The sequence below is a fragment of the Heloderma suspectum genome, chromosome 2, assembly GCF_057233095.1.
Source record: "Heloderma suspectum isolate Gila_16-S chromosome 2, 16-S_ref, whole genome shotgun sequence".
NCBI lineage: Eukaryota > Metazoa > Chordata > Lepidosauria > Squamata > Helodermatidae > Heloderma > Heloderma suspectum.
Window position 1 is genome coordinate 50090534 of NC_139459.1, and position 19372 is coordinate 50109905.

Genomic DNA, 19372 nt, shown 5'->3' on the forward strand with positions numbered 1-19372 from the left:
TCGGAGCCTATGCTCCAAAGAGGAGCATGGAGCGGCCAAAACAGGGTGTTCTGGGGCGGGGAAGGCGGAAATGCCAGTACGACACATCCTATGTGTCGTCCGGCAGCCTCCTCCCCCACTCCGCCTTCCTGCAGCTGGACAGCCGAAATCACCTGTCTAGCCGCAAATGCAGGGCAGGAGAAGCGCAGAGGGAATGATCCCCTCCGTGCTTCTCCTGCCCTGCATTGGATAGGCGGTCACCTCCGAGTTCAGAGGCGGCCACCCATCCCCATAGGATACACTGATGGGGTTTGAGCTGCTGGTGACTGAGAGGGAAAGGGATCTTGGGGTTACCGCAGATAGTTCCAATAAAAACTATTGTAGCTGTTGTAAAAAAAAGACAGTTTTGATTACTGCACTTCAAAAATGATATTGTAGAGCTGGAACAGTTGCAGAAAAGGGCAGCTAAAATAGTTAACTCCCCTATGAAGGATTATAATATTTGGGGGAATTTGGTTTAGAAAAAAGGGAGGGAAGTAGGGCAGCATGCATGGTGTGGAGAAAAAGGATAGGGAGGTTTTTCTCACTCTCCCATAATACTAGAACTTTGGGTCATCCAATGAAGCTAAATGGTGAGAGATTGAGGACAGATACAAGGAAGCACTTCCTCCCGCAGTACATAGCTAAACCATGGAATTTGCTGCCACAAACTGTAGTTATGGTCACCAACATGGAAGGTTTTAAAAGGGAATTAGACAAATTCACTGAGGATAAGGCTATCAGTGGCTACTAGTCCTGATGGTTATATGCTGCCTTCAGGGTCAGAAACAGCATGCCTTTATTTCATGTCAATACCAGTTGCTGGGGAATGCAAGCAGGAAAGTGTGCTGTTGTGCTCATGTCCTGCTTGTAGGCTTCCTAGAGGCCTGTGGAGGTTGGCTATCTAGGGAAACAGGATGCTGGACTAGATAGATCTTTGGTCTGATCCTTTGGTTTTCTCACATTTTGCAGGTTTTTAAAGTGTGACCCCCCCTTCATGGATCACTGCCTTGTTGTGGCGAAGGGGCTTGCGTAACTCAGTGAAGCCATAAGCTATGCTGTGCAGGGCCACCCAAGATGGACAGGTCATGGCAGAGAGTTCTGACAAAATGTGGTTCACTGGAGAAGGAAATGGCAACCCACTCCAGTATTCTTGCCAAGAGAACCCCATGGAACGTATCACAAGGCTAAAAGAGCCGGAAGATGAGCCCCTCAGGTTGGAAGGTGAAGCGGCTGGGCCAAAGCCGAAAGGACACTCAGCTGTGGATGTGTCTGGTGGTGAAAAGAAAATCCGATGCTGTAAAGAACAATATTGTTTAGCAACCTGGAATGTCAGATCAATGAATCAAGGTAAGCTGGAGGTGGTCAAACATGAGATGGCAAGATTGAACATTGGGAATCAGCGAACTAAAATGGACAGGCATGGGCGAATTTAATTCAGGTGACCATCATATCTACTACTGTTGACAAGAAACCCTTAGAAGAAATGGAGTAGCACTCATAGTCAATAAAAAAGTGGGAAAAGCAGTACTGGGGTACAATCTCAAAAATGATAGAATGATCTCAGTACGAATCCAAGGCAAACCATTCAACATCACAGTAATTCAAGTTTATGCCCCAACCACTGAGGTTGAAGAAGCTGAGGTTGATCGGTTCTTTGAAGACCTACAACACCTTCTAGAACTAACACCAAAAAAAGATGTCCTCTTCATCATAGGGGATTGGAATGCTAAAGTAGGAAGTCAAGAAATCACCGGGATAACAGGCAGGCATGGCCTTGGTGTACAAAATGAAGCAGGACAAAAGCTAATAGAGTTTTGCCAAGAGAACACGCTGATCATAGCAAACATTCTTTTCCAACAGCACAAGAGGCGACTCTACACATGGACATCACCAGATGGTCAATATCAAAATCAGATTGATTATGTCCTTTGCAGCCAAAGATGGAGAAGCTCTATACAGTCAGTAAAAACAAGACCTGGAGCTGACTGTGGCTCAGATCATGAGCTTCTTGTTGCAAAATTTCGGCTCAAATTGAAGAACGTGGGGAAAACCACTAAACCATTCAGGTATGACCTAAATCATATCCCTTACGAATATACAGTGGAGGTGAGGAATAGATTTGAGGGATTAGACCTGACAGTCAGAGTGCCTGAGGAACTATGGACGGAGGTCCATAACATTGTTCAGGAGGCAGCAATGAAATCCATCCCAAAGAAAAAGAAATGCAAGAAAGCAAAGTGGCTATCTGATGAGGCTTTACAAGTAGCTGAGGAAAGAAGGGAAGCGAAAAGCAAGGGAGAAAGGGGAAGATATACCCAACTGAATGCAGAGTTCCAGAGAATAGCAAGGAGAGACAAGAAGGCCGTCTTAAATGAACAATGCAAAGAAATCGAGGAAAACAACAGAAAGGGAAAGACTAGAATCTCTTCAAGAAAATCGGAGATCTCAAGGGAACGTTTCGTGCAAAGACAGGCATGATAAAGGACAAAGTAGGCAGGGACCTAACAGAAGCAGATGAGATGAAGAAGAGGTGGCAAGAATACACAGAAGAACTATACAGGAAAGATCTGAATGTCCCTGATAGCCATGAGAGTGCGGTCACTGAACTTGAGCCGGACATCCTAGAGAGTGAAGTCAAGTGGGCCTTAGGAAGCATTACTAACAATAAAGCTAGCGGAGATGACAGTATTCCAGCCGAGCTATTTAAAATCCTAAAAGATGATGCTGTTAAAGTGCTGCATTCAATATGCCAACAAATCTGGAACACTCAACAGTGGCCACAAGACTGGAAAAGGTCAGTTTACATTCCAATTCCAAAGAAGGGCAACGCCAAAGAGTGTTCAAACTACCGCACCATTGCGCTCATTTCACATGCCAGCAAGGTGATGCTCAAAATCCTACAAGCTAGGCTTCAGCAGCATGTGAACCGAGAACTACCGGAAGTACAAGCTGGGTTTAGAAGAGGCAGAGGAACTAGAGATCAAATCGCCAACATTCGCTGCATCATGGAGAAAGCAAGAGAATTCCAGAAAAACGTCTATTTCTGCTTCATTGACTACGCTAAAGCCTTTGATTGTGTGGATCACAACAAACTGTGGCAAATTCTTAAAGTAATGGGAGTACCAGACCACCTTACCTGTCTCCTGAGAAACCTGTACGAGGGTCAAGAAGCAACAGTAAGAACCAGACATGGAACAACCGATTGGTTCAAAATTGGGAAAGGAGTACGACAAGGCTGCATATTGTCACCCTGCTTATTTAACTTATATGCAGAGTACATCATGAGAAATGCCGGGTTGGATGAATCAGAGGTCGGAATTAAGATTGCTGGGAGAATTATCAACAACCTCCGATATGCAGACGATACCACCCTAATGGCAGAAAGCGAAGAGGATCTCAAGAGCCTCTTGTTGAGGGTGAAAGAGGAGAGTGCAAAAGCTGGCTTGAAACTCAACATTAAAAAAACTAAGATCATGGCATCTGGCCCCATCACTTCCTGGCATATAGAAGGGGAAGAAATGGAAGCAGTGACAGATTTTACTTTCTTGGGCTCCAAGATCACCGCAGACGGTCACTGTAGCCATGAAATTAAAAGATGCTTGCTCCTTGGGAGGAAAGCTATGGCCAACCTAGACAGCATAGTAAGAAGCAGAGACATCACCTTGCCGACAAAGGTCCGTCTAATCAAAGCTATGGTTTTCCCAGTAGTAATGTATGGCTGTGAGAGCTGGACTATAAGGAAGGCTGAGCGCCGAAGAATTGATGCTTTCGAACTGTGGTGCTGGAGAAGACTCTTACGAGTCCCCTGGACTGCAAGGAGGTCAAATCAGTCCATCCTAAAGGAAATCAACCCTGAGTGCTCATTGGAAGGACAGATACTGAAGCTGAAGCTCCAATATTTTGGCCACCTAATGCGAAGAGAAAACTCCCTGGAAAAGACCCTGATGCTGGGAAAGACTGAAGGCAAAAGGAGAAGGGGACAGCAGAGGATGAGATGGCTAGATAGCATCACGGATGCAATGAATATGAACTTGAGCACGCTCCGGGAGAGAGCGCAGGACAGGAAGGCCTGGCGTGCTATGGTCCATGGGGTCACGAAGAGTCGGACACGACTGAACGACTGAACAACAACATACAGTTCTTTAGAATGTGGTTTAGAATGTTGATGGGAGGGGGAGAGAATGTGTGAGTAGAAGATGTATGAGTGGATTCTGACAGTTGGGAAGAGTGAGTGACAGGGAGTGACAGTTAAATCAGTTAAGTGTAGAGAGTGAGGGGAGTGAGGCCCTTAAGTAGGTATACAGTTGTTTAGTTTTTTAGTATTTTTCTATGCAAAAATTTATATGCAAATAAACTATACTGTATACCTACTTTTGGGCCACTCTGTATATATACAGAAGCAGCCTGGACTAGCAGTTCAGTATTGCTTCAACACTTGCAGTAGGACAGCCGCGAGGACTCAGGGCCGGCTGTGTGGCACGCACACAGCTCTGTCCTTCAAGACAGGGCTGCCGCTCCTCCTTTCCATCCAGCTTCTGCTACCTGAGACAGCCTAAGGCTGCCCCTGTCTGGAAATGTGCATTTCGCACAAGGTGGAGGAAAGTCACTCTCAGTAGAGGGCCTGAGAGGGGCCTGGATGACTCTACTGCAGTTATTAATTGTTCCTAAATATTTGCCAAAACACATTGCAATAGAATTAAACTAAGCCAAAGAGAGATGGGGTTAAATTGCCCTCATGGGGGTGGGGGAGATATGGTGTCACACTTGCATACAGTCATACCACACTGCAGATATGCCTGTGTCTGCATGGCAGGAGAAAGAGAAAATAAGCTCAAAGCACAAGTGCAAAATTTCCCAGAATAAAGTTTACTTCCTTGATTTGATTGAGGACGTCAGTGGGACTTATGCCGTAGTACATTCTTTTGGATCATTCTATTGTCCTTTTAAAATTACCGCCATATTAGCAGTAAAATTGCCACCAGATTATCAGAGCCCTGTACACAGCTGCATAGCAGGCAGAAGTTTTCATACTAAAGCTTTTACTGCTGCATCTCTGGGGGGGGGGGGGAATCACCTGTTGGATGTCTGCCTATTATGTAGCAGTTAACACATTTCTAGAAAAAGGGGGATAACTGTGGGCAAATGGGAGTAGGGCTACGTTAACATGGAATAATTTTTAACTCCTGAATTCAATTTTCAAAATCACCGATGAGGATTAGGAGTTTCTCATCACCATAAGCCTGTACTGAAAGTATAGCAGAAGTCCATCCTTTTACCACTATTTAAATCACCTGAACAGATTCATTTAAAGGCCCTTTTCACACTGAAAGTGGTCATCTGTAGTGCTCACACCGATTTCTTTTGGCCCACAGTTCTCACAGATTTAACTTCATGGGGGGAGCAATCCTATGGCCACTAGTCAGCGGCTAGACAGCCACAGAATATCTGGTTTTCCAAGAACCGACCTCGGAGCCTATGCTCCAAAGAGGAGCATGGAGCGGCCAAAACAGGGTGTTCTGGGGCGGGGAAGGCGGAAATGCCAGTACGACACATCCTATGTGTCGTCCGGCAGCCTCCTCCCCCACTCCGCCTTCCTGCAGCTGGACAGCCGAAATCACCTGTCTAGCCGCAAATGCAGGGCAGGAGAAGCGCAGAGGGAATGATCCCCTCCGTGCTTCTCCTGCCCTGCATTGGATAGGCGGTCACCTCCGAGTTCAGAGGCGGCCACCCATCCCCATAGGATACACTGATGGGGTTTGAGCTGCTGGTGACTGAGAGGGAAAGGGATCTTGGGGTTACCGCAGATAGTTCCAATAAAAACTATTGTAGCTGTTGTAAAAAAAAGACAGTTTTGATTACTGCACTTCAAAAATGATATTGTAGAGCTGGAACAGTTGCAGAAAAGGGCAGCTAAAATAGTTAACTCCCCTATGAAGGATTATAATATTTGGGGGAATTTGGTTTAGAAAAAAGGGAGGGAAGTAGGGCAGCATGCATGGTGTGGAGAAAAAGGATAGGGAGGTTTTTCTCACTCTCCCATAATACTAGAACTTTGGGTCATCCAATGAAGCTAAATGGTGAGAGATTGAGGACAGATACAAGGAAGCACTTCCTCCCGCAGTACATAGCTAAACCATGGAATTTGCTGCCACAAACTGTAGTTATGGTCACCAACATGGAAGGTTTTAAAAGGGAATTAGACAAATTCACTGAGGATAAGGCTATCAGTGGCTACTAGTCCTGATGGTTATATGCTGCCTTCAGGGTCAGAAACAGCATGCCTTTATTTCATGTCAATACCAGTTGCTGGGGAATGCAAGCAGGAAAGTGTGCTGTTGTGCTCATGTCCTGCTTGTAGGCTTCCTAGAGGCCTGTGGAGGTTGGCTATCTAGGGAAACAGGATGCTGGACTAGATAGATCTTTGGTCTGATCCTTTGGTTTTCTCACATTTTGCAGGTTTTTAAAGTGTGACCCCCCCTTCATGGATCACTGCCTTGTTGTGGCGAAGGGGCTTGCGTAACTCAGTGAAGCCATAAGCTATGCTGTGCAGGGCCACCCAAGATGGACAGGTCATGGCAGAGAGTTCTGACAAAATGTGGTTCACTGGAGAAGGAAATGGCAACCCACTCCAGTATTCTTGCCAAGAGAACCCCATGGAACGTATCACAAGGCTAAAAGAGCCGGAAGATGAGCCCCTCAGGTTGGAAGGTGAAGCGGCTGGGCCAAAGCCGAAAGGACACTCAGCTGTGGATGTGTCTGGTGGTGAAAAGAAAATCCGATGCTGTAAAGAACAATATTGTTTAGCAACCTGGAATGTCAGATCAATGAATCAAGGTAAGCTGGAGGTGGTCAAACATGAGATGGCAAGATTGAACATTGGGAATCAGCGAACTAAAATGGACAGGCATGGGCGAATTTAATTCAGGTGACCATCATATCTACTACTGTTGACAAGAAACCCTTAGAAGAAATGGAGTAGCACTCATAGTCAATAAAAAAGTGGGAAAAGCAGTACTGGGGTACAATCTCAAAAATGATAGAATGATCTCAGTACGAATCCAAGGCAAACCATTCAACATCACAGTAATTCAAGTTTATGCCCCAACCACTGAGGTTGAAGAAGCTGAGGTTGATCGGTTCTTTGAAGACCTACAACACCTTCTAGAACTAACACCAAAAAAAGATGTCCTCTTCATCATAGGGGATTGGAATGCTAAAGTAGGAAGTCAAGAAATCACCGGGATAACAGGCAGGCATGGCCTTGGTGTACAAAATGAAGCAGGACAAAAGCTAATAGAGTTTTGCCAAGAGAACACGCTGATCATAGCAAACATTCTTTTCCAACAGCACAAGAGGCGACTCTACACATGGACATCACCAGATGGTCAATATCAAAATCAGATTGATTATGTCCTTTGCAGCCAAAGATGGAGAAGCTCTATACAGTCAGTAAAAACAAGACCTGGAGCTGACTGTGGCTCAGATCATGAGCTTCTTGTTGCAAAATTTCGGCTCAAATTGAAGAACGTGGGGAAAACCACTAAACCATTCAGGTATGACCTAAATCATATCCCTTACGAATATACAGTGGAGGTGAGGAATAGATTTGAGGGATTAGACCTGACAGTCAGAGTGCCTGAGGAACTATGGACGGAGGTCCATAACATTGTTCAGGAGGCAGCAATGAAATCCATCCCAAAGAAAAAGAAATGCAAGAAAGCAAAGTGGCTATCTGATGAGGCTTTACAAGTAGCTGAGGAAAGAAGGGAAGCGAAAAGCAAGGGAGAAAGGGGAAGATATACCCAACTGAATGCAGAGTTCCAGAGAATAGCAAGGAGAGACAAGAAGGCCGTCTTAAATGAACAATGCAAAGAAATCGAGGAAAACAACAGAAAGGGAAAGACTAGAATCTCTTCAAGAAAATCGGAGATCTCAAGGGAACGTTTCGTGCAAAGACAGGCATGATAAAGGACAAAGTAGGCAGGGACCTAACAGAAGCAGATGAGATGAAGAAGAGGTGGCAAGAATACACAGAAGAACTATACAGGAAAGATCTGAATGTCCCTGATAGCCATGAGAGTGCGGTCACTGAACTTGAGCCGGACATCCTAGAGAGTGAAGTCAAGTGGGCCTTAGGAAGCATTACTAACAATAAAGCTAGCGGAGATGACAGTATTCCAGCCGAGCTATTTAAAATCCTAAAAGATGATGCTGTTAAAGTGCTGCATTCAATATGCCAACAAATCTGGAACACTCAACAGTGGCCACAAGACTGGAAAAGGTCAGTTTACATTCCAATTCCAAAGAAGGGCAACGCCAAAGAGTGTTCAAACTACCGCACCATTGCGCTCATTTCACATGCCAGCAAGGTGATGCTCAAAATCCTACAAGCTAGGCTTCAGCAGCATGTGAACCGAGAACTACCGGAAGTACAAGCTGGGTTTCGAAGAGGCAGAGGAACTAGAGATCAAATCGCCAACATTCGCTGCATCATGGAGAAAGCAAGAGAATTCCAGAAAAACGTCTATTTCTGCTTCATTGACTACGCTAAAGCCTTTGATTGTGTGGATCACAACAAACTGTGGCAAATTCTTAAAGTAATGGGAGTACCAGACCACCTTACCTGTCTCCTGAGAAACCTGTACGAGGGTCAAGAAGCAACAGTAAGAACCAGACATGGAACAACCGATTGGTTCAAAATTGGGAAAGGAGTACGACAAGGCTGCATATTGTCACCCTGCTTATTTAACTTATATGCAGAGTACATCATGAGAAATGCCGGGTTGGATGAATCAGAGGTCGGAATTAAGATTGCTGGGAGAATTATCAACAACCTCCGATATGCAGACGATACCACCCTAATGGCAGAAAGCGAAGAGGATCTCAAGAGCCTCTTGTTGAGGGTGAAAGAGGAGAGTGCAAAAGCTGGCTTGAAACTCAACATTAAAAAAACTAAGATCATGGCATCTGGCCCCATCACTTCCTGGCATATAGAAGGGGAAGAAATGGAAGCAGTGACAGATTTTACTTTCTTGGGCTCCAAGATCACCGCAGACGGTCACTGTAGCCATGAAATTAAAAGATGCTTGCTCCTTGGGAGGAAAGCTATGGCCAACCTAGACAGCATAGTAAGAAGCAGAGACATCACCTTGCCGACAAAGGTCCGTCTAATCAAAGCTATGGTTTTCCCAGTAGTAATGTATGGCTGTGAGAGCTGGACTATAAGGAAGGCTGAGCGCCGAAGAATTGATGCTTTCGAACTGTGGTGCTGGAGAAGACTCTTACGAGTCCCCTGGACTGCAAGGAGGTCAAATCAGTCCATCCTAAAGGAAATCAACCCTGAGTGCTCATTGGAAGGACAGATACTGAAGCTGAAGCTCCAATATTTTGGCCACCTAATGCGAAGAGAAAACTCCCTGGAAAAGACCCTGATGCTGGGAAAGACTGAAGGCAAAAGGAGAAGGGGACAGCAGAGGATGAGATGGCTAGATAGCATCACGGATGCAATGAATATGAACTTGAGCACGCTCCGGGAGAGAGCGCAGGACAGGAAGGCCTGGCGTGCTATGGTCCATGGGGTCACGAAGAGTCGGACACGACTGAACGACTGAACAACAACATACAGTTCTTTAGAATGTGGTTTAGAATGTTGATGGGAGGGGGAGAGAATGTGTGAGTAGAAGATGTATGAGTGGATTCTGACAGTTGGGAAGAGTGAGTGACAGGGAGTGACAGTTAAATCAGTTAAGTGTAGAGAGTGAGGGGAGTGAGGCCCTTAAGTAGGTATACAGTTGTTTAGTTTTTTAGTATTTTTCTATGCAAAAATTTATATGCAAATAAACTATACTGTATACCTACTTTTGGGCCACTCTGTATATATACAGAAGCAGCCTGGACTAGCAGTTCAGTATTGCTTCAACACTTGCAGTAGGACAGCCGCGAGGACTCAGGGCCGGCTGTGTGGCACGCACACAGCTCTGTCCTTCAAGACAGGGCTGCCGCTCCTCCTTTCCATCCAGCTTCTGCTACCTGAGACAGCCTAAGGCTGCCCCTGTCTGGAAATGTGCATTTCGCACAAGGTGGAGGAAAGTCACTCTCAGTAGAGGGCCTGAGAGGGGCCTGGATGACTCTACTGCAGTTATTAATTGTTCCTAAATATTTGCCAAAACACATTGCAATAGAATTAAACTAAGCCAAAGAGAGATGGGGTTAAATTGCCCTCATGGGGGTGGGGGAGATATGGTGTCACACTTGCATACAGTCATACCACACTGCAGATATGCCTGTGTCTGCATGGCAGGAGAAAGAGAAAATAAGCTCAAAGCACAAGTGCAAAATTTCCCAGAATAAAGTTTACTTCCTTGATTTGATTGAGGACGTCAGTGGGACTTATGCCGTAGTACATTCTTTTGGATCATTCTATTGTCCTTTTAAAATTACCGCCATATTAGCAGTAAAATTGCCACCATATTATCAGAGCCCTGTACACAGCTGCATAGCAGGCAGAAGTTTTCATACTAAAGCTTTTACTGCTGCATCTCTGGGGGGGGGGGGGAATCACCTGTTGGATGTCTGCCTATTATGTAGCAGTTAACACATTTCTAGAAAAAGGGGGATAACTGTGGGCAAATGGGAGTAGGGCTACGTTAACATGGAATAATTTTTAACTCCTGAATTCAATTTTCAAAATCACCGATGAGGATTAGGAGTTTCTCATCACCATAAGCCTGTACTGAAAGTATAGCAGAAGTCCATCCTTTTACCACTATTTAAATCACCTGAACAGATTCATTTAAAGGCCCTTTTCACACTGAAAGTGGTCATCTGTAGTGCTCACACCGATTTCTTTTGGCCCACAGTTCTCACAGATTTAACTTCATGGGGGGAGCAATCCTATGGCCACTAGTCAGCGGCTAGACAGCCACAGAATATCTGGTTTTCCAAGAACCGACCTCGGAGCCTATGCTCCAAAGAGGAGCATGGAGCGGCCAAAACAGGGTGTTCTGGGGCGGGGAAGGCGGAAATGCCAGTACGACACATCCTATGTGTCGTCCGGCAGCCTCCTCCCCCACTCCGCCTTCCTGCAGCTGGACAGCCGAAATCACCTGTCTAGCCGCAAATGCAGGGCAGGAGAAGCGCAGAGGGAATGATCCCCTCCGTGCTTCTCCTGCCCTGCATTGGATAGGCGGTCACCTCCGAGTTCAGAGGCGGCCACCCATCCCCATAGGATACACTGATGGGGTTTGAGCTGCTGGTGACTGAGAGGGAAAGGGATCTTGGGGTTACCGCAGATAGTTCCAATAAAAACTATTGTAGCTGTTGTAAAAAAAAGACAGTTTTGATTACTGCACTTCAAAAATGATATTGTAGAGCTGGAACAGTTGCAGAAAAGGGCAGCTAAAATAGTTAACTCCCCTATGAAGGATTATAATATTTGGGGGAATTTGGTTTAGAAAAAAGGGAGGGAAGTAGGGCAGCATGCATGGTGTGGAGAAAAAGGATAGGGAGGTTTTTCTCACTCTCCCATAATACTAGAACTTTGGGTCATCCAATGAAGCTAAATGGTGAGAGATTGAGGACAGATACAAGGAAGCACTTCCTCCCGCAGTACATAGCTAAACCATGGAATTTGCTGCCACAAACTGTAGTTATGGTCACCAACATGGAAGGTTTTAAAAGGGAATTAGACAAATTCACTGAGGATAAGGCTATCAGTGGCTACTAGTCCTGATGGTTATATGCTGCCTTCAGGGTCAGAAACAGCATGCCTTTATTTCATGTCAATACCAGTTGCTGGGGAATGCAAGCAGGAAAGTGTGCTGTTGTGCTCATGTCCTGCTTGTAAGCTTCCTAGAGGCCTGTGGAGGTTGGCTGTCTAGGGAAACAGGATGCTGGACTAGATAGATCTTTGGTCTGATCCTTTGGTTTTCTCACATTTTGCAGGTTTTTAAAGTGTGACCCCCCCTTCATGGATCACTGCCTTGTTGTGGCGAAGGGGCTTGCGTAACTCAGTGAAGCCATAAGCTATGCTGTGCAGGGCCACCCAAGATGGACAGGTCATGGCAGAGAGTTCTGACAAAATGTGGTTCACTGGAGAAGGAAATGGCAACCCACTCCAGTATTCTTGCCAAGAGAACCCCATGGAACGTATCACAAGGCTAAAAGAGCCGGAAGATGAGCCCCTCAGGTTGGAAGGTGAAGCGGCTGGGCCAAAGCCGAAAGGACACTCAGCTGTGGATGTGTCTGGTGGTGAAAAGAAAATCCGATGCTGTAAAGAACAATATTGTTTAGCAACCTGGAATGTCAGATCAATGAATCAAGGTAAGCTGGAGGTGGTCAAACATGAGATGGCAAGATTGAACATTGGGAATCAGCGAACTAAAATGGACAGGCATGGGCGAATTTAATTCAGGTGACCATCATATCTACTACTGTTGACAAGAAACCCTTAGAAGAAATGGAGTAGCACTCATAGTCAATAAAAACGTGGGAAAAGCAGTACTGGGGTACAATCTCAAAAATGATAGAATGATCTCAGTACGAATCCAAGGCAAACCATTCAACATCACAGTAATTCAAGTTTATGCCCCAACCACTGAGGTTGAAGAAGCTGAGGTTGATCGGTTCTTTGAAGACCTACAACACCTTCTAGAACTAACACCAAAAAAAGATGTCCTCTTCATCATAGGGGATTAGAATGCTAAAGTAGGAAGTCAAGAAATCACCGGGATAACAGGCAGGCATGGCCTTGGTGTACAAAATGAAGCAGGACAAAAGCTAATAGAGTTTTGCCAAGAGAACACGCTGATCATAGCAAACATTCTTTTCCAACAGCACAAGAGGCGACTCTACACATGGACATCACCAGATGGTCAATATCCAAATCAGATTGATTATGTCCTTTGCAGCCAAAGATGGAGAAGCTCTATACAGTCAGTAAAAACAAGACCTGGAGCTGACTGTGGCTCAGATCATGAGCTTCTTGTTGCAAAATTTCGGCTCAAATTGAAGAACGTGGGGAAAACCACTAAACCATTCAGGTATGACCTAAATCATATCCCTTACGAATATACAGTGGAGGTGAGGAATAGATTTGAGGGATTAGACCTGACAGACAGAGTGCCTGAGGAACTATGGACGGAGGTCCATAACATTGTTCAGGAGGCAGCAATGAAATCCATCCCAAAGAAAAAGAAATGCAAGAAAGCAAAGTGGCTATCTGATGAGGCTTTACAAGTAGCTGAGGAAAGAAGGGAAGCGAAAAGCAAGGGAGAAAGGGGAAGATATACCCAACTGAATGCAGAGTTCCAGAGAATAGCAAGGAGAGACAAGAAGGCCGTCTTAAATGAACAATGCAAAGAAATCGAGGAAAACAACAGAAAGGGAAAGACTAGAATCTCTTCAAGAAAATCGGAGATCTCAAGGGAACGTTTTGTGCAAAGACAGGCATGATAAAGGACAAAGTAGGCAGGGACCTAACAGAAGCAGATGAGATGAAGAAGAGGTGGCAAGAATACACAGAAGAACTATACAGGAAAGATCTGAATGTCCCTGATAGCCATGAGAGTGCGGTCACTGAACTTGAGCCGGACATCCTAGAGAGTGAAGTCAAGTGGGCCTTAGGAAGCATTACTAACAATAAAGCTAGTGGAGATGACAGTATTCCAGCTGAGCTATTTAAAATCCTAAAAGATGATGCTGTTAAAGTGCTGCACTCAATATGCCAACAAATTTGGAACACTCAACAGTGGCCACAAGGCTGGAAAAGGTCAGTTTACATTCCAATTCCAAAGTAGGGAAACGCCAAAGAGTGTTCAAACTACCACACAAATGCGCTCATTTCACATGCCAGCAAGGTGATGCTCAAAATCCTACAAGCTAGGCTTCAGCAGTATGCGAACTGAGAACTACCGGAAGTACAAGCTGGGTTTCGAAGAGGCAGAGGAACTAGAGATCAAATCGCCAACATTTGCTGGATCATGGAGAAAGCAAGAGAATTCCAGAAAAACGTCTATTTCTGCTTCATTGACTACGCTAAAGCCTTTGATTGTGTGGATCACAACAAACTGTGGCAAATTCTTAAAGTGATGGGAGTACCAGACCACCTTACCTGTCTCCTGAGAAACCTGTACAAGGGTCAAGAAGCAACAGTAAGAACCAGTCATGGAACAACCGATTGGTTCAAAATTGGGAAAGGAGTACAACAAGGCTGCATATCGTCACCCTGCTTTTTTAACTTATATGCAGAGTACATCATGAGAAACGCAGGGTTGGATGAATCACAGGTCGGAATTAAGATTGCCGGGAGAATTATCAACAACCTCAGATACGCAGACGATACCACCCTAATGGCAGAAAGCGAAGAGGATCTAAAGAGCCTCTTGTTGAGGGTGAAAGAGGAGAGTGCAAAAGCTGGTTTGAAACTCAACATTAAAAAAACAAAGATCATGGCATCTGGCCCCATCACTTCCTGGCATATGGAAGGGGAAGAAATGGAAGCTGTGACAGATTTTATTTTCTTGGGCTCCAAGATCACCGCAGACGGTGACTGTAGCCATGAAATTAAAAGACGCTTGTTCCTTGGGAGGAAAGCTATGGCAAACCTAGACAGCATAGTAAGAAGCAGAGACATCACCTTGCCGACAAAGGTCCATCTAATCAAAGCTATGGTTTTCCCAGTAGTAATGTATGGCTGTGAGAGCTGGACTATAAGGAAGGCTGAGCGCCAAAGAATTGATGCTTTCGAACTGTGGTGCTGGAGAAGACTCTTACGAGTCCCCTGGACTGCAAGGAGGTCAAATCAGTCAATCCTAAAGGAAATCAACCCTGAGTGCTCATTGGAAGGACAGATAGTGAAGCTGAAGCTCAAATATTTTGGCCACCTAATGTGAAGAGAAAACTCTCTGGAAAAGATCCTGATGCTGGGAAAGACTGAAGGCAAAAGGAGAAGGGGACGGCAGAGGATGAGATGGCTAGATAGCATCACCGATGCAATGAATATGAACCTGAGCACACTCCGGGAGAGTGCGCAGGACAGGAAGGCCTGGCGTGCTATGGTCCATGGGGTCACGAAGAGTCAGACACGACTGAACGACTGAACAACAAAAAGTGTGACCAAAAATTCAAACCCTGTTTAATCGGAGGACAGCGTAACAGAAATAAACTTGCAGAGGGGTATCTCTCTTAAGTCTGTTGCAGCAAAAAAAACAACCCCTAACGTCTTGTGGTACCTCTTAAATACTAACAAATATATTATAGCATTAGCTTCTGGGTCCACTTCACAAGATACATAATAACACCCTACATTGGCAGGTATACACACACATACATTGCATATAGGAGTCCTGTGGCACCTTAAAGACTTTACACATTTATGGCGCTATCCTATGGAGACAGTTGTCAGCCTCTGAACTCCTCAGTGCTCTGGCCACCCGGCATTTTTGGCTAGACAGGTGATTTCATCTGTCTAGCCGGGGAGCTTTGGAGCGGGAGGGGGGCATAGGAAAGTGAATGCAGCTCCCACAGTCTCCTCCCCTCACCACCCCCTTTTCCACTTCTCCATGCTGCCTTCCTGAGCGTGGAGGTGCAGTTTTCTCCATGCTGGCTACATCAGCTACAAGGGGATGGGGAGCGCAGTTTTGGGGCTCCAAGGTCAGAGCCCTGGTTCCAACCTCAGAGCTCAGAAATCAAAAAATCCTATGTCTAGCTGTCTAGGGGACATAGGATTGCCCCCTTATTCTGGCATAAGTTTTTGTGGTCTATAGCCTACTCCATTAGATGCATGGAGTGTTCATTATTATATATAATACGTGTGTGTGTGTGTGTGTGTGTGTATATACACACACACACACATAATTATACATATGTATATACACACTTGCGGGGACAGGGTGGGAAACTATAAACAGTGAGATCAGAAGGAAATTAAATGCAGAAAATACTGAGACGCTGGTGTAGCTGAGGAGCTCAACTGTGGGACCTCTCAAGAGGGCAGAGGGACTTTGGATCCAGTGGATCTGAGGCTGCCTTCAACCCACCCCTGGAATGTCCTGTTTCAGGACCTAACACTGCCAGGAATACTGCAAGTAGTTGATGTATGCCCTATCTCTCTGTCAAAAGGCAGGTAACTGATTTGCTCAGTGCTTTCCTAATACATTTACAGGCAGTGGAACAGATAAGAATGCACTCTTCAGACTTGACAACCCACAGTTTTCACGTTTTTCTAAATTTCACAGTTTTTCACTTTTGTAGTGACAGTGATAAAGTTGGAGGTGGTTGTTCATAAAAGTAAGCTTATCAATCAAAAATGTAAATCAGTTACCTGCCTTTTGACAAAGAGATTAGTCAATTACATTTAAATAAACATGTATATTACCAGGTTCAAACAATATGTGTCTTTTCAGGTCTTGAAGGAAGTGTGAGATAACTTACAATTTAACAAGGACTCCTACTCACTGTTGCAAAGTAACATTTTCCCCATCCCTGCTCTAGCTGCACATGGGAACCAAAATGGCCTGTTTGTGGTGGTGCTATTAACTCTCATCCCACCCACCAAAATTGCCCCCTACTGAGAAAGCAACAAAAGTACCAATTGATTCATCTAAAGATGAAACCAATTAAACTTTGCAGTCCTGCCAAAAAGAAAAAAGGCCTCCGGTAAAATAAACATAGTTTCTACGAACATGTTTCAGTGCAGGAAAGCTTCCAGCTAAGTCTGAAAATATTGTTTGTGCAGTTCACAACTATCCTTACACTGTAGCACTGGAACAGCTAGTCCTGATGAATGCACAGCAAGCCAGCCGACTGTACAGGCTTTCCCAGTGACCCCGGAAGGATCTTGCATTTCTTATCTTTCACTGAAACTGCTTGGGTTGCATTTCATGACTATGTCTGTGCCACTGTGCGATGTGGGGGAGAGAGAAGAGAGGAGGAAACTTTATCACCTCTAACTAAACCGGTCACCTGACCTTTCCTCATGTGCTTTAGCACAAGGTCATCAGTTGCCAATTATTTAAGAGCAAGTTAAAGGTCCTCTATGAAAAGACTATGTCAGGAGACTCAGTACTTAGAGACTTCTCTGGAGGCTACAACATTACATGGAGATAGGATTGACTCACCTTGAAATAGGGAACTAAGCATGTGTTAACCATATCAAGTTAATAGCACCAGAAGACAAGGTTTCATACTTACTATGAGGGTTCTATTACTGCAGAGAAGGTTTGTGTATCTATAAATGTCTAAACTCAGACTTCAGCATGAGCAAGGATGGTAACAAAGGTTCACGTTCCCTCAGCATGAACTTTCATTGCTGAAAGCTGAGTTGGGGAGCAATCCTATGGCCACTAGACAGTGGCTAGACGGCCATAGGATTGGTGGGTTCCTGGAGAGCTGCCTCCCCACCCCCACTGCCTCATAGGCAGCACAGATCATCGTAAGAGCAGTGCAGGGTGGGGCAAAAGGGGGCATTCCCAGGAGTGGGGAGGGGCGGGGAGTGGGGAAGTGCTGTTCCGACGCTTCCTACATGTCATCCGGCCTCTCTGCCCTGCGCTCTGATGTCCCGCAGCTAGACAGCCGAAATCGGCCATCTAGCCGTGAATGTAGGACAGCTGGAGTGGGGACAGCAAGATCCTCTCAACGCTCCTCCCATCTTGCTTTGGATAGGCAGTCACGTATCCTGATAGGATTGCTCCCTTTGATGCTTATGCTCTCAGAGCTGCGACTTAGCAACTCTACTAGTAGTACCTTTTTTTTTTTTTTAAAGGACCATTCCTAAAATTGATGGAGAAAAAAATACCCCTCACATGACCAGATAATAGGAAAGGACAGAACTCCTGTACCTCCAGGAAGTGTGTAGAAGGGGGAAATCTCAGCAGATGCAGCCATCGCTGCATTGTTTTACAAGGATAAAAGGAAGCTGCAAGGTTCCAAAATTTGCTCTTCTACCCATTCATTAAAAGCCTTGCCTGCTAGGAGTCCACACGGGCATAAATGTGTTGGGAGGTCTTTTTAAAAAAATGTAGAATGACCCTAGGTTAAGATTTGCAATGAGGCCTCAAAATAATTATAGCAATGTTATAGGTTTACCTGCCTAACATTTTTATCTTCAAAACTTAAGTCATCCACATAAGCAAGAGGAAGATACCAGGGTCGAGAAACCGAGGGCAAGTTCATATTTACTCATAGCAGCATGGGAGCCGCTGCTCTTTCCTGCAATTGCCCACTACCACTCTGGGAACTTGGGCATTAAGAAACCAGCATGGTCTGGGTCACGTTCCCCAGTTCTCTCCCACTTGAGAGTTATCAGACTGGGAGGCCAGTTTCACAGGGGAAGAAACCACACCACTGGCTCCACCCACACTGTTCATTCCTTCATACACCCTCCCAAAACAGCATGGGATCAAGCCAGGGGGAAGGGCTGCCCGTGCCACTGTAGGTAAGTGTGGATCAGCCTGGAGAAAGCAATGCCACCTCCAGGATTTAAAAACTACAGTTAAGCAATAAATCAAAGCATTGCCATTTGAGCTTCTTAAGGGGGGGGGAGAAATCCTGCATTTCTACTCTGCATCAGGATCCTGCATGTCTACCCCTTTTTTCCCCAATGACTTTAACCTTAAGTCCACCTGTAACATCCTTATACATATATAGCATCTTGGCCATAGGCTAAATCCAACATTAGTTTCCCTTCCTCCTCTTCCCCCATAGCCCCCCAGATCTGCTCTGAAGGGTCCTCCAACCCTCTGGAACACAGCTGGAGGGACGCAGAGGAGCTGCAGGAGGGGAGGGAAAATTCAATCCAATCTCAAACGAGTCCAGACTGAGCTATTTATACACTGAAAACATCCAGCAAAGGCCTAAATCATGAGCAGGATGTTATGTGCCAACGTATATGCTCTCTAAAGATGTAGTAGCTACTTTAGATGTCTTCTTAAAGGTAGATTACTGCTCAAAATGGAATCAGGGTCAGCAGTACAGAAACAGGTCTAGTACTTGCTAAGTAAGAGATGAATGGGACAGTGTGGGTGCTCAGTCATGCTGCATATGTATGGAAAAGACAGACAAGCAAGAGGCATTCATGAACGGGCAATTCAGGACAGCACGATTTACGTCTCCCTTTCTTACAAACACTTTCTGAAGTAAGGAGGACTGTGTTCAGTCAAGTCACTTGAGGCTACTTGCAAGTCCTCTTTCCTGTTTTCTAGAGAGAAAGATGGGTTAACTTCCTCTGTAACTAACAATGGCATCATGTGGAGGGGCAGAACGGAACCTACTCTGGCAACATTCACATAAGCAAGCAGCTCAGGAATAGAGTCTGCATTTCTTTTCCGTCTATACTGAAAGAAGAGAGTTACAG